The following is a 14,921-nucleotide window of genomic DNA, read 5'->3' as shown; positions in this document are numbered from 1 at the left end:
GATGACTTTTCCTCATATGATGCTAGGAGAATGTCGAGTCTTCCATCTTCGGGTGCCTCAGAGAGGTTTTCGCCCTTAGATACGTCATTTCTTTTTACTTTTTTGGGGTCAGACAACGCCACAATGTGGTTTTCACCATAAGACCCTTGGTTTGTTCTTATTTTCACATTTTTACGACTGGAAGGCCCGACGCCTTCACCAAAATATGCCACGCTATTGAGTTCTATAGTGTATCTTGCTTTATGGTCCCCAGGGGGAAGATCATCTCATATGCCAAGATAGTCAATAAAAGCTTCATCATTTTGGAATGTGTCAAACTGCGCAGGTCCTTCATGATCCCAGTCAATGAGTTGGTGGTGAATGAGGGGAAGGCCTTTAATGTCTTTGAAGTTAGTGGGGCTAAGAGTGAAGATGCAGTTATATTCAGGTATGTCAAGGTAATTATCGAGGTCATTGATGGCACTCTCCTCATCAGTCTCGATCGCGAATGAATCCAAATTATCATCACTAGTAGCGCATTCTAGGATAGGTGTTCTCATCCTATGTGATTTCAACCTAGAACCTTGAGACAAGGATTGTGTGGAATCCTCATGGGTTGTTTCTTGACCAACTTTGAACCTTTTATAAAATTCCTCCTCTTCTGTGGGTTCATCTGGCTCTCTGAATGTCTCGGTGAGCTCGTAGTCACTGGAAGATTTGTCTAAACCCCATTTCCATTTGTTGGAATCTATGGAATAGTGATCCTCTTGTTGAATTTTGGTAGCTTTGATTTGTAAGGCTTCTTTTGTCCTTTGAGTGTGGACCTTGGAAGTCAAGAAACCAAGTCCTTTCGAGTGTTCCTTTTTGAAAGTCAATTCAGGTTGTAAAGGTTCAATGATGCCTTCCTTTCGTAACCCAAGAGGGCTTTTTCCATCATACCCGAATTTTTGTAGGATTTTGAAGCCTTTGCCATATTTCTCACATGGTAGACTAATGTGATCTTGTGTATCATCTTCAATGTCTTTGTAAAGCATTTTGTATAAGTCTTCCTCTTCCAATTTGCCCCATCTTTGAAAGGTAGTAGGGTCCCATTTAAGTACCATGATGGATACTTGCTTGTTAGGATGTGGTCTTCCATATTCTTTTGGTGAACTCATGACTTGTCATAAGTACATGGTCTGATTTAAAGTGTATTCCCCCATGCCCTTGTCCTAAAATTTGCCTTTAAGCTCACCTTGTTTTGATGTCGAAGGTTTTAATGACTCAGGATCAATGTATGCCGAAGAAGGAACAGCTTCACGATTACTGGGAATGATGGTCTCAGTTTTTGATCTCAGGTTATTGCAGTATATGAATGGATTAGGATCACCATTAACTGTTACCTCCACTCCATTGTGAGGAAACTTAATGCATTGGTGATATGTAGATGGGACTGCCCTCATTTCATGAATCCAAGGACATCCTAGCAATATGTTATAAGTGAGATCTAGATCTAGGACTTAACAAACCACATCCTTCGTAATTGGCCCAACTCTGAGAGGTAAGGTGATTGTGCCCTTGGATGAATGCTCTTCATCATCATATGCCTTGATGGTGATTTGATTTGTAGAATTCATAGCTTTATCAGAATATCCCAATTGTTTAATTGTGCTTAATGTACAAATGTTTAGACCAGCTCCTCCATCTATCAGGACTCATTTTATTCAATGTTTGTGTATGAAGGCTTCAATGTGTAGTGGTGCATTATGTGGCTGACTTACAGAGGTGTCGTCAGCTTCTGTGAATGTAAGGGAATGTGGAATGGAAAGGTATCCCACCATGGCTTGAAACTGGTCCATGTTCAAATCAGTAGGAATGATAGTGTCTCTCAAGATTTTGTCAAGAATGGCCTTATGTGTGGGGGATATGCATAGGAGCTCAAGAATGGAGATGAGAATGGGTGTTTTCCCTAATTGTTCTACAAGGTCATACTCAGGCTTGGTTGATGAAGATGGGGTCTTTTTGGCTGGAGCACCTTGCAAAGTAAATTTAACTCGACGGGTTGTAACATGACATTCAGAGGTAGGTTCGAAAGAAGATCCAACACCTTTTAGGACAATCTTGGGTCTCCGGGTAGAATTCTCAGGGTTTTTGTCCTTGATGATAATGGTAGAGATGTAATTGTCCATCGAAATGTGATTGATAGTTGAATCATAGTTGTAGGATGCTCTGGTATAGTTGGTTTGATCATCTATGGCTTTAGCTTTTCCCTTGTCATGCTTTGGGAATGGTTCCTTAAACATCTCATGTTCTTGGTTGGATGAATGCCCTTCAATCTCAATGTCACCCCTATCAATGAGATCTTGTATGATGTTCTTCAGTCGATGGCAATTTCCTGTCTTATGACCCTTGCTCCTATGAAATTCACAATATTCATCATCATTCCACAAATTTGGTTTAACCTTTGGTTCATATGAAGGAAAATCTGGAATAGTGATTACCTTGTTTGCCACTAGCTTCTTGAAAACTGACTCAAGTGGTTCTCCCAATGGGGTGTACTTCCTTCATGATCTAGAAGTTGTTTGAGTATTCACCTGATTTGATCTTGAAAAAATGAATTTGGGTCGCATTGTATTGGCATCAACAACACCATCATTGACTGTGTTCTTGTTTTTATTCCAAAATCTTGGCTTGTCTTTTCCTTTAAAGTCATCTTTGTTTTCCTTGAATATCTTAATGACTCCTTGTTCAATTAGGACCTTTTCTATTGCTAAGCCTTTTTCAATGACATCCTTGAAGGTGGACAAACAAGCTTTCCTTAGATCGTAGCCAATGTCTTTGTTAACATTCTGGGTGAACATTTCTACCATTTGTTTTTGTGGAATTTCACAAGAGCATCTACTAGCTAAATTCCTCCATCTTTGTAAAAATGATGCAAAAGACTCTCCCTCTTTTTGCTTGGTGTTGCACAAAGTAGTGACTAATATGTTTGTCTCTATGTTGTAGGAGAAATGTTGAATAAATGCCTCTGCTAGGTCACCCCATGACTTAATGCTAGGTGGAAGTTGGGAGAACCATTCCATAGCTTGATCACCTAAGCTTTGTGGGAATAATCTCATCAAATATGTCTCTTCTGCTGCTACCTCAATGCAAGTTGTGAAAAACTGTCTTATGTGTGCCTTAGGATCCCCTTTGCCTCTATACTTATCAAATTTAGGTGTCACAAAGTGTGTAAGAAAAGGAGGCATTGGAATGCTCTTGTCAAATGGATAGGGACATATGTCTCTCATTGTGTATGTTGGCTTTGGTGTATTTATGTCCTCCATTTTCTTTTATAAGTCCCTGATTTGTTGTTCCAAATTGCTCTTGGGTGGAGATCAACTTCTTGGACCATACCCCATGCTTGAGGCACCAATTGGAGGAGGAGCATGTTGCATATATGGATGATATTGATCATACACATGTTCATATGGAGGAGGTCTATAGTGATGCTGCATATATGAACCACTTGGTATAGATTCATGTTGAGGAATGCCATATCTATTTTGTCCATGTATACCATACTCTACAGGCATGTCATGTTCTAATGTGTTGCCCCCAAATTTGACATGGGGTTTCCTTGTGTCCAAATTTTGAGCATACCTTTGAATATCCAATTGCTTTGGTGGTTGATCCTTAGCATTGGTATGTGATTGAGCATATTTCTCTACATAAGACTTCCATAATGGTCTGCGAAGGTGAGTATCATATGCTTGACCATGTGTATGTGGGACCTCTGGTTTTTGAAACAAGGATGATGGTGATTCAGGTACCATATGTGGTCCTCTATTTCCTCCACTATTAGGCCTCCTTTGATCCATGTTGGAGTGAGTTTGTTGCAAAGGTTGATTTTCCATTATTTGAGACATGTCAAAATCATGAGGTATCTTGGTTCCACTTTGTGCCATCATTTGTAGAAAGTATTGTCTATCCCTCCTCATTATTTCCTCAATCAATCTGTTGAAACAGGGATCCATAATGAATTCTTCCACATCTACTGAATGTACTTTAAAATTGTCCATATTGTCATTGTGTGTATCATTGTTGTTTATAGTGTCCATGTTCTCAACATTTGGAATGTTTCTATAGGCATCCATGTCAGGTAATGTGTTATGATCAGTATTGAAAAAGACATCATTGTCATACTCATAGACACTCATGTTTGTGAACTCTTGAGCCTCTTTAGTTTCTCTCCTAGATTTTTGAAGACAGGTTTCAACCATGAACTAGGTATTGACCAAGATGTATGAGAGTAGATGAAAATGGAAAAAGTATGGAAGACCAAGAGTTGGATGGAATGTAAATGAATCTGAGGTGTACTTGCAATGTCCAAAGTGTAAGACCAAGTATGTATGTAGTAGAGTAGGTGTGACTTCCAAAGAGAGGATAGTTTCTCTTGATGAGGTAAGTTGACCTTGACTCTAAGTAAGACCAAATGAGACCCAAAGGTGATAGACCTTGATGAGGGACCAGTTAGCAAAATATTGTTGTATGTAGTGTGTCGATAAAGTATGATGAGGACAAGCAAGTGACCTTTTGACTCAAGTTTAGACAAATGTGAATGTAATGTAAGGTGTAAAGCAATGATGGACTTTGTGAGACCCAAAGATAGGTTGAATGCTAAATGAAACCCTGGAAAAATAACCTAGGAAGCTCAAGAACTCTGAAATTGACTGTGTTTGTTTGCTGGACTATACAAGTTTTTCAATTCTAAACACAGACACGCCTGTATACTGCACAGACGTGATTTCCTAACATAGATGTGGTTCTGTTTAACACAGACATGCTTCTGAGATTTTTGTAAAGTGCACTATTGATTCTAGAAACACAGATGCATTTTTTCCCTTCACAGACGCGGTTATATAACACAGATGCTATTATGTCAGACACAGATGCATTTCTGCAAAATTTGTGCAATTTTTTCCAATCTGTGAAGTCATTTTGTTGTGACCAAATCTGACTGTTTGACTATTTTTCATGACAAGAGGACACAGTGTTGATGAAGACCCAATGTTTACAAGTTTCTAGACTCAAAATGACTCAAAGAAAGTGTGATGTTTGATGTATAAATGTTTTGCATATAGTTGAAGACACAAAAGACACAATGTTTTGCTTTTTGGTCTTGAATGTTCTGAATGTTTAACATAAGTCAAGCACAATTCTTACGGCTGGCCAAGACAATAGTTGCTGATCCCACATGGGGTTTTACCCCCGAGGCTATAATAACGATATTGAAAGGCTAAATGAATTCAACAACAAAGATCCACCATAACATATGAAGATTACCTAAGACAATGCAAATCAAATGAAATCACAAAGATTATACCATCACATGTCCAATAGGGTTTGGATCTCCATTCTTCCTATCTCCATTGATCTTGATTGATATATTTGCTCTCAAATTTTATGTGCACAAGAGCTCAACAAAGAATGGAATGTGGTTGCAAGTAGGATCGCATATGCCAAGTAGTCAATTGATCGAGTAGTTAGGCCATTAGGGTTTGATAATGAAGGAAGCATCTCCTTATATAGAAGACACTATATGAAATGGAGGGATAAGATTGAGAGGTGTAAAAGGAGGTCGGCTATGATTAGAGGGTAGGTAAAAGAAATAATAAAATAATGAAAGGGGTAGGTAGTGTATGAATTAAGAGATGAATGACATGTGTCATGGGTAGAAAAGGTTAATGAATTAATTAAATAAATAAAGATTTATTTAATTAATAGAAGAAGTGAGATCAATTAAATAAATAAGATATTTATTTAATTTAGGAAAAGGATAATTTAAATAAATAAATCTATTTATTTAAATGAGAAATAAGGCTAGAAGAGGATAAATGAATTAATTAAATAAATAAAGATTTATTTAATTAATAGAAGAATTAAGCTTAGATAATTAAATAAATAAAATATTTATTTAATTAGACTGGACAATTTTGGGTGTCTACAATAATAAATCATTTTTAGTAGCATTCACATTTCTCACCCGATTCACCACTAGCTCACTATCACCAAACACCTTCAAACACTTGGTATTTCTCTTTGTGGCCCACTCTAAACCATGAATCAAAGCTACACATTTTGCTATATTATTAGTACAACTAAAAGAAAAATGGACAATAGAATAATATGTTGGAGACCAATAACATTGAGAGGGGGGCAGGGGGTTGAATCATTGTTATACCAGAATAGTAGATTTTAGCCTTAACAAAACATTCATACACCAACTAGTATATCGGTATAAACAAAATTGACAGAAGTAAAGCAACCAATAAGCCAAACACATAAATGAGAAACATAACACACAAATTTATATGTGGAAAACCTCAATGAGGAAAAACCATGGTGGGATTTATGACCCACAATATCAATCCACTGGCCACATGAAGAGATATTACAATATATGATGGGCATGCACTTGCAGGAAGGCTTACAACTCTAGCACACTGCTCAATCACAATAGGATCCTCACTGACTACATAAAATTCTAGACAACAATCCGGAGAAGTGTGAACTTCTTTAGATAGCATCTTCTATGCCAGAATACAGTTCCGGTTTAAGCTCTGTTTGTTCTGGTCAGAAACCCTAAATCCTTTACGGGAATAACCCTTACAATAAATTCCTCACATACATAATCTCTTTGAGTAATTACATTTGCATATCCATTCCATTACATCTATATCCTTATTCTCTCAAAATGATCTAATCAATCTGCCCTATACCTATACAAATTTATGCCTTATGTCAGCTTACAAAGATATATACAATATTAGATTACATGTCGGCCAAATAACATAAATGAATAAATATTAAAACAAGTTGTTGATGCCGGATGCAAGATATGTTAGCCTCCAATATTGATAACCTTTTTTATAGCATGTCGACCTACATTGTCGGTGACCAAAGAAATCCTTCTGTCTTGCTGGTGTCGGTGCAGTGCCGATGTAGAATATGTGAAGTTCCTGTTTGTACACCATATGAAACCGGTACAAAAAATCATGTTGCCATCAATGAAAACATAGTGAAACCAACCCATAGAGTGTAAATTATCAACAATCTCCCCCTTTGGTATTGATGGCAACACTCATGTGAAAAATGATCAAGGTTTCATTTGTCGGTTTCATCCTGCCCTACTCCCCCTAAGTTGAATATGCGAAATACTCCATATCTCCATAAACTCCAAAAATTTGTAACTCCCCCTAATGTATGCAACTCTTTTATTATTTTTCACATCTATACTACTCCCTCTTTGACATCAATACCCAAATAGTTGTAAAAAGAATGTCAAAGAGTAAGAGCTGTACACTAAATACCTCCAAAAATATCTTATCGGAGCTTGACCAATTTCAAAAAATTTGGATAAGCTTTCTCTGGTAACTGCACATAAGTATCCCAACCAGTTTTGAATGTTCCAGAAATAGATAAAAGACCACTCAATAAATGTGCAAAAGATTCTTTCTTATTTACCTCTGTCAGTGTGGCCTTTCCTAGCATATCCATGCATTCCTTCTTATGTACACATAGTGAATCCAATCTTGGACTCACCAAACCTCTCAAACTTCTGGTTCTTTGAATTATTTTCTCTTTCCTTCTCAAGAGCAAAAATTTTATTCTCTAAAATCAAAATTTGACCATCAATTGATGTTGTCAGTGAGATTAATCCATCAAAAGAGTTAGCAATACTAGCAATTTTCTCCTGTATCTCTTTTATCTTTTTATCTACATGTGTTGTAAGTATTTCAGTATTGCAACATACCCTATATATATTTGTACATTGTTTCAAAAAGTTTTCTATTAGAATTATGTTCTCCTCAATCTTTTTCTTCTTTGTCTCAATTACCTGATCAAAAGTGACTCTCTTAGCCTGAGTAAATATTTCTAATTCTTACCGGTTTGATATTCATTATAAGGATTGAAAGTCTTTTGATATGTGTAGTGATTATCTTAAGCTTTCCAGAAGGGATCACTTCCATTTCAATCTCACACTTCAGGACCAATCTGTGTAGAACAGTGATTGATTGATCTATAATCCCCTTGTCTGTGGTTCCCTCCTTCATCAGTTTCTGAGCAACCATCATCATTAGTTTAGTAGGACTCATTTCTGTGATGGTTTTCTTTTCTACCTGGGAAGTGTCAATTGTCAATAATGATGGACCAACAATTGGTTCCCTGCCAGATTCCCCTATTTTCTCCTTTGATGTTTTATCCTTTATTACCTCCTCACTTGCACCGGTGGCTTTGCCACTTAGTGCAGTCTATGTAACTATTGGTTCCTCTATAGGAACAATATCCTCAACTTGTACATTAGTATCCAGAGGATAGTTGTCTTCAATGTTAGTATCCTATACAATGTTATCTTGTTCATTCTCTATATTAACCAGTGTCTCTATATTTGTCTATACATTTGTATTTACCGGTGGCTCAATTTCCATTATCTTGATATTTTTCAAAACTAAGGCTGAAGTACCCATAATCCCTTTCCTTTTCCCTTCAACTGGGGTATTTATAATATTTGTCTTGGTCTTCGATGAAGTAAATAATCCTCTGTGTTCTCACAAAAATTTGATCCATGCTTTCTGAGTTTTCTTTATTATTTCATTCACTCTCCCTAGCATCAGGCTAGTTATCTTGTGTTTTCTATTAAAGACCTTGTTGTCTGCCACCTCAATTGTCTTATCCATTTCATCTGGAGTTATAGTAACATAGATAGCTAATAGTTCTTGCATAGTAGATAATCTTCTAGCATCTAACATGTTACATAACTCAGTCGGTATTTGATTTTCTATCTGTATTAAGGCTTTCTTATAGATATCCAATTATAATAGTATTGCTTCCTCTACCTCTCTTTGTTCATCATTCTCTAAGTTTTCATAATAAAATTTAACATTATTCAACATGCCATATTTTGTAATTTCATCTACAATTTATGCACAAGTATTAGGTGTAATCTTAGCAGAATCAGTGTGATACTTCTTCTTCCTCTTGACAGTACCAAGTGTAGCTATAAGTGTAGCTTTAGGTGTTTGCTTCTATGTTGGTAGCTTGATTGTGACCTTCCTAACCGATTGCTTATTTTCTTCCACTTTTGTTTCCTTTGGTTTCTTCCTAACAACCCTCTTGAATGCTAACAGAGTGTCATCCTCTGATTCATATTCAATAGTAACAGGTTCAATATGAACTTTTGGATCCTTCCTCTTTCTACCTTTTTCCAGGACAACATCAATTAGTTCTTGAATATCCTTTGAGACATTTTGTACAAATTTACTTTCTTTTCCTTCTTGTTTCTCTCTTTTCTTCTGGTTGAACTCTATTTCAACCTCTATAGTCTTCTGTTATGTAGTTCCACAAGACTTCTCTACCTCATCTATTGGTGCATCAATGAGAATTTTTGCGTAGGCATTAAGAATTTGTGCATCCACCTCATAGCCCATTACCTCAATCCAAATCTTTTGGGGCTTAACTGCCTCCATGAGAGTCTCATCCTTCTTTACCATGAAGAAAATGTTGGTAGAGTATTTATCTACTATATTCTCAGGTACCCTTACCCTAGACCTCATAGATTTTTCAAATGCCTTGAAATACCCCCATATCTTATCATCTCTTTGACTTCCTAATGCAACAATTGACTACTTCAATTGTCTTCCCACCAGAATGTCAAAAGCCCATTGTTTCCTACCAGAACCAGGTGTATCATTCAAAAAATATAGCATCAAATAGACTAACAAATTCCCATACCAAAAAGTGCCCTTCTTATCTCCCTTAATCTTCCCTAATTTTATCAACAACTCATCAAGCATCCAACCACAAAGATCTAACTTTACATTGTCTCTCATCATTTTATATGCAGCCAAAATGCATGAACTAGAAATAGAATTCAGTCAGTTTGACTGAGTTACCTTATATCCGATAATCATGATTCCAAATTTGATGTTGGTGTCGATGATGGTGCTCACTTTCATGGATCTCTTATCAGATGTAGCGTTGGTGATCTTCCTCACAAAGTCATTTTTAACTTTCTTATCTGGATGTTGCCCTACCCATGACAAACCAATAATTGCCCGGATGGATTCCTTGTTGATTTTGTAAGGTTTGTCCATCCATATGAATTCCCCATGTACTCTTCTCAGTAAATATCTGATTATCTCATCCTCAAACTCTGGAATATCCAGAATGTCTGTAAACCCTAGTTCTTCAATATGTTTATATGTCAGTTTTATCTTTCTAGATTCTCCCATTATCTCACTCATATACATTCCCTTGATCTCTGAAGTTCCTAAGTCCTCTATATGATAGTGAATGTATGCCCTAACATCCTCTACATACACAACTCCTTTCAGAATGCGAGAAAATGCTCCAACTGAATCTTCCTGGGTAGCCACATGTGGATACAGCTTGAAAGTTGGTCTAGGGTGGTCCTTGACCTCCACTATAGTTGGGTTTTCAATAAAAAGTAGGAATAGAAGATGATCCCAATTCCATGTTTAAAGATAAGTTTGTTTTCTCACTCTCGATGAAAATCTTCAATAAATTCTTCTAGACACTGGTGAAATCACTCAAGAAGAAATCTGATTGTCTTTGAATAGCCTCTAATCGCACTTAGTTGCTCTGAATCACTTTGTAATCACTCTGAATGTAGGGTGATTAATAATGAAGTGTATTCGACCTTTTATCCTTTGAGAGAAAACCCTAATCTTCCATTGACATAAATAATTGTCGATGAAAGATACTAAATCTCGCTCAGAACATATCCATACCGAATAATCATCTCCAATATCTCAAACATCTTCCAGAACCTCTTCCTGGGGCATATGCAACATCTTCATGAATTTTTCCTACCCCTAAGGCATCTGCCTTAGTTACTGGATGAGCTCACTACCAGTGTAGGAGCAACCTCTTCTGTCGAATAAGTAATCAGGACATTCCCATCTAATTATTATTTTTCAGTCTTCCTAACCCATCTCTAAGTATGATCTTGCCGGATTTCACTAACCTTCTCTTTTCCTTTTTTATTTGATCCTCCATTACTAATCAGTGGACTTCCGCTTCTACATAACTTAGCAATATGTCCAATTTCATTACATGCATAACATGTAACATTGTTCTTTTGAATTGCTTTGCTAAAACCGGTGAAATTGCTTGACCTGCACTGATTAGCCATATGTCCAAATTTCTCACAAGAATAGCATTTAAAATTCATTCTACAATCTTTTGTCTTATGACCAATTTTATTGCACTTAGAACATTTATTGGGAGTAGAATTAGGGTTCTGATTTGCTCTGTTTCTATATTGCCTAGCCATGTGACCAAATCTATTATAAATAAAACATCTACCATTGAATTTATAAGCATTGAATTTCCTTACTAGTGTCTTATGGTTTTGATCTTCATTAGCAGTACCAGAACTCTATCTTTGCTCAAATCCAAGTTCCTGAAACTAGAATCTCCAATCTGCCTCTATCTCTTCAATAACTCATCAATTTGTACTAAGCTGATCTTGAATTTTTTTTTGTACTCACTTGCAGCAGTTAAATCTTCTCTTAGTATTATCGTTTGTCTCTCAAGATCTTTCTCATTGCTCTAGGATTGTACCAAATCAGTTCTCAACATATCATTTTCATGAACCACATTCTTCAAACTTGTTCTTTAGGGACACAACAAGATTTTTTTTTCTTTCTATCCTCAATCTCCTTAGACATCCTCATAGTTATAACTTGTATTTCATTCTTCATAAGCATGTTCTCCTGACTCAATTTTTGGCACTGTTCCTTAAGTGCATTTTTCTCCTCATCATCCTGATTTTGCAAAAGTTCCTCCCTTCTAGCTTGAACATATGATAGCCTCTCTTGTAGGACAATAATGAATTCCTTAGCAGAATTAAATATATCTTGTAGCTTTAAGTTCTTCAACCTTTCAGCATCATAATCTTCAAGTGCCATCTCAAGTTGTTTCTCCAAAGCCATATTCAATGATTCCAGTTTCAGGATCTTCCTCAAGCTGTTAAACTTCCTCTGAGGCACAAGTCTCTGATACCAATTGTTTGAAACCAATAACACTAAGGGGGGGGTGAATCAATGTTATACCATAACAGTAAATTTTAGCCTTAACACAAAATTCATACACCAACTGGTATATCGGTATAAACAGAATTGAAAGAAGTAAAGGAACCAATAAGCCAAACACAAAAATGAGAACCATAACACATAGATTTATAAGTGGAAAACCTCAATGAAGAAAAAACACGGTGGGATTTGTGACCCACAATATCAATCCACTGACCATATGAAGAGATATTACAATATATGATGGGTCTGCACTTCCAGGAAGGCTTATAGCCTAGAGCACATTTCTCAATCACAATAGAAGCCCCACTGACTACATAAAATCCCAAACAACAATCTTGAGAAGTGTGAACTGCTTAAGATAGAATCTTCTATGCCAGAATACAGTTCTGATTTAAGCTCTATCTATTCCGGTTTGAAACCCTAAACCCTATATTTAAATAACCCTTACAATAAATTCCTCACATACATAATCTCTCTGAGTAATTACATTCACATATCCATTCCATTACACCCATATCCTTATTCTCTCGAAATGACCTAATCAATCTGCCCTATATACCCTATATAAATTTATGCCTTATGTTGGCTTACAAAGATATATACAATATTGGATTACATGTCAGCCAAATAACATAAATTAATAAAAATTAAAACAAGTTGTTGATGTCAGATCCAAGATATGTCGGCCTCCAATACCGATAACCTTTTCTATACTATGTCATCCTGCATTGCCAATGACCCAAAAAATCCTTATGTCCTGTTGGTGTCGGTGCCAGTGTAGAATCTATGAAGTGCCTGCTGGTACACCATATGAAGCCGATACACAAAATCATGTTGTCATCAATGAAAACATAGTGAAATGAATCAATAGAGTGTCATTTACCAGCATAATACTTCTCACCTCATGGCGATTTAAGCATTACACCACCTCCAGAACCAACCTTGCTCCTTGATCCATTAAAATAGAGACTCCATAGATCATCTGACTATTGTTCTAGGTTCTTTTCCTCTTGTTTTATTAGATTTGGGACAACAACATCAGCTTCATGGATCACATAGATTCCAATATTTACTTTATGTATGCATGCATATGGGCCTTCTTCATGATTTTAAGCTACCCACTGATTTAAAATAAGATCTGGAATACCTTCTAATGGGGTATTTAGATAAATAATAGCAAGTCGTTCCTTTAAAATTTTCTCATGAAAGGTAGGATTAACATTAACAAGACTATGTGTGTACAGCTCAATGTGATCCTTGGCTTGTGGTTTTGATTTTATAAAGACTTTAGTCCCATATCTTTTCCTAAAGAAAAAATATGACTAATCAGATGAAAGATGGCCCCCAACTTGGGTGTAAAATATCTGGATAGACACAAAGCAAAGTGAGATGGTAGATCAATGACAAAGATATCCTAAGGAATTAAAAAGTTGGGGGAACCATGTAAGGTTAGGTTAATACTTTTGATAATTCCTAGAATATTGACGATGTCCCATCAAGTTGGACTACCCCTCTTGTGGCTAGTTAGGACAAGTTCAAATAATCAACAACTTTCTCAGGCATAATAGAATCACTAGCCCCTGAATCAATAATATAGTTGTGGACTAAATGAGGGCCAATGATCAAGGTAAAATAGAATGGTCGAGGCTTTACTTCTTTGATTTGATCATTGATTTGAGGAGAGTTGCAATGGCTATCTTAGATTGATCCTTAGAATCTTTTCCTATCATAGAAAGGTAAGAAAGAGCCTCTTGTAACAAATCATTTTGCCTGAGAAGGGATAAAGAGTCCCACATTGCAATTTTAACATTATATTTCTTCATATTCTCTAAAACCTTGAACGAACTTGAGCTCACCTTCTATTGTACTTTGGGAATAACAGGTTGTCCTTGTATTTGTTATGCTTGCAACTATGTATTAGACTACTCTTTAGCCACTACATCTTGCCCTATTAGTAAGATCTAAACATTATGTGATGACAAAGGTACTTTAGGTGTTGATTGGTTTGTGGAAGCTTGATTTTTACCCATATATGGCTGTTGTAATTGAGTATTGGTTGCAATTGGCACACAAGGCTGATTGGGAGGAGCATGGTTCACCCCACAATAGTCTTGTTGAAAATTCATCAAGGCTACATCTTGGTTGGTTAGATCATTTTATAAACCTTTTTGATCACTACCTTCTTGAACTAAACCTTGTTGGACAATAGAGTTGTTTTGTACCATATGTGCTTAATTTCTCAAGCCATTGGAGCATGTTTCTTGGTTATGGGGTTGATTGTAAGGATAACACCAATCATAATCCTGAGCATAATTATTTTGGATAGAGACTAGCTCTCTTGTAGAACTTGTTGTATTTGGATTATAAGCTTGAAAAGGACTAGGATTGTATTTTCCTCTTTGGAATTTAATTAATTAAAAAAAATTCAAATTAAGCAAACATCCAAGCATAAACATTTACAAATTAAAACACATTTACAAACGAGGTGTTTTCTCTCCAATTAGACAACCCTTGGCTTCACAAATTCACATAGGTTTAGGCTTGATTCTCCGAATAGTTTCCATGGTCACATGGATTAATTTTCCTACACATCTCACTTTGCACATTAGTAATTCCAAAAATCACATATAATATTATCATATGAAAAGAATACATTTCAAACATGGCATACAATTTCAATTATAATAATCAAGTTTCCAATTATCTAATAACATCCATCTACTAAATAGAATCATCATAATCATCATGGAATTAAATCATTTATAGAGCACGCATCCATAATTTCTAGCATCAAAATAAAGTACTGCAAATCAAAGTAAATGAGCTAATCATATCAATGTTATCCAAACACTGGATCATATA

The sequence above is a fragment of the Cryptomeria japonica genome, chromosome 6 (genome assembly GCF_030272615.1).
Source record: "Cryptomeria japonica chromosome 6, Sugi_1.0, whole genome shotgun sequence".
NCBI classification, from domain to species: Eukaryota; Viridiplantae; Streptophyta; class Pinopsida; order Cupressales; family Cupressaceae; genus Cryptomeria; species Cryptomeria japonica.
This window is presented reverse-complemented; position numbering follows the sequence as displayed.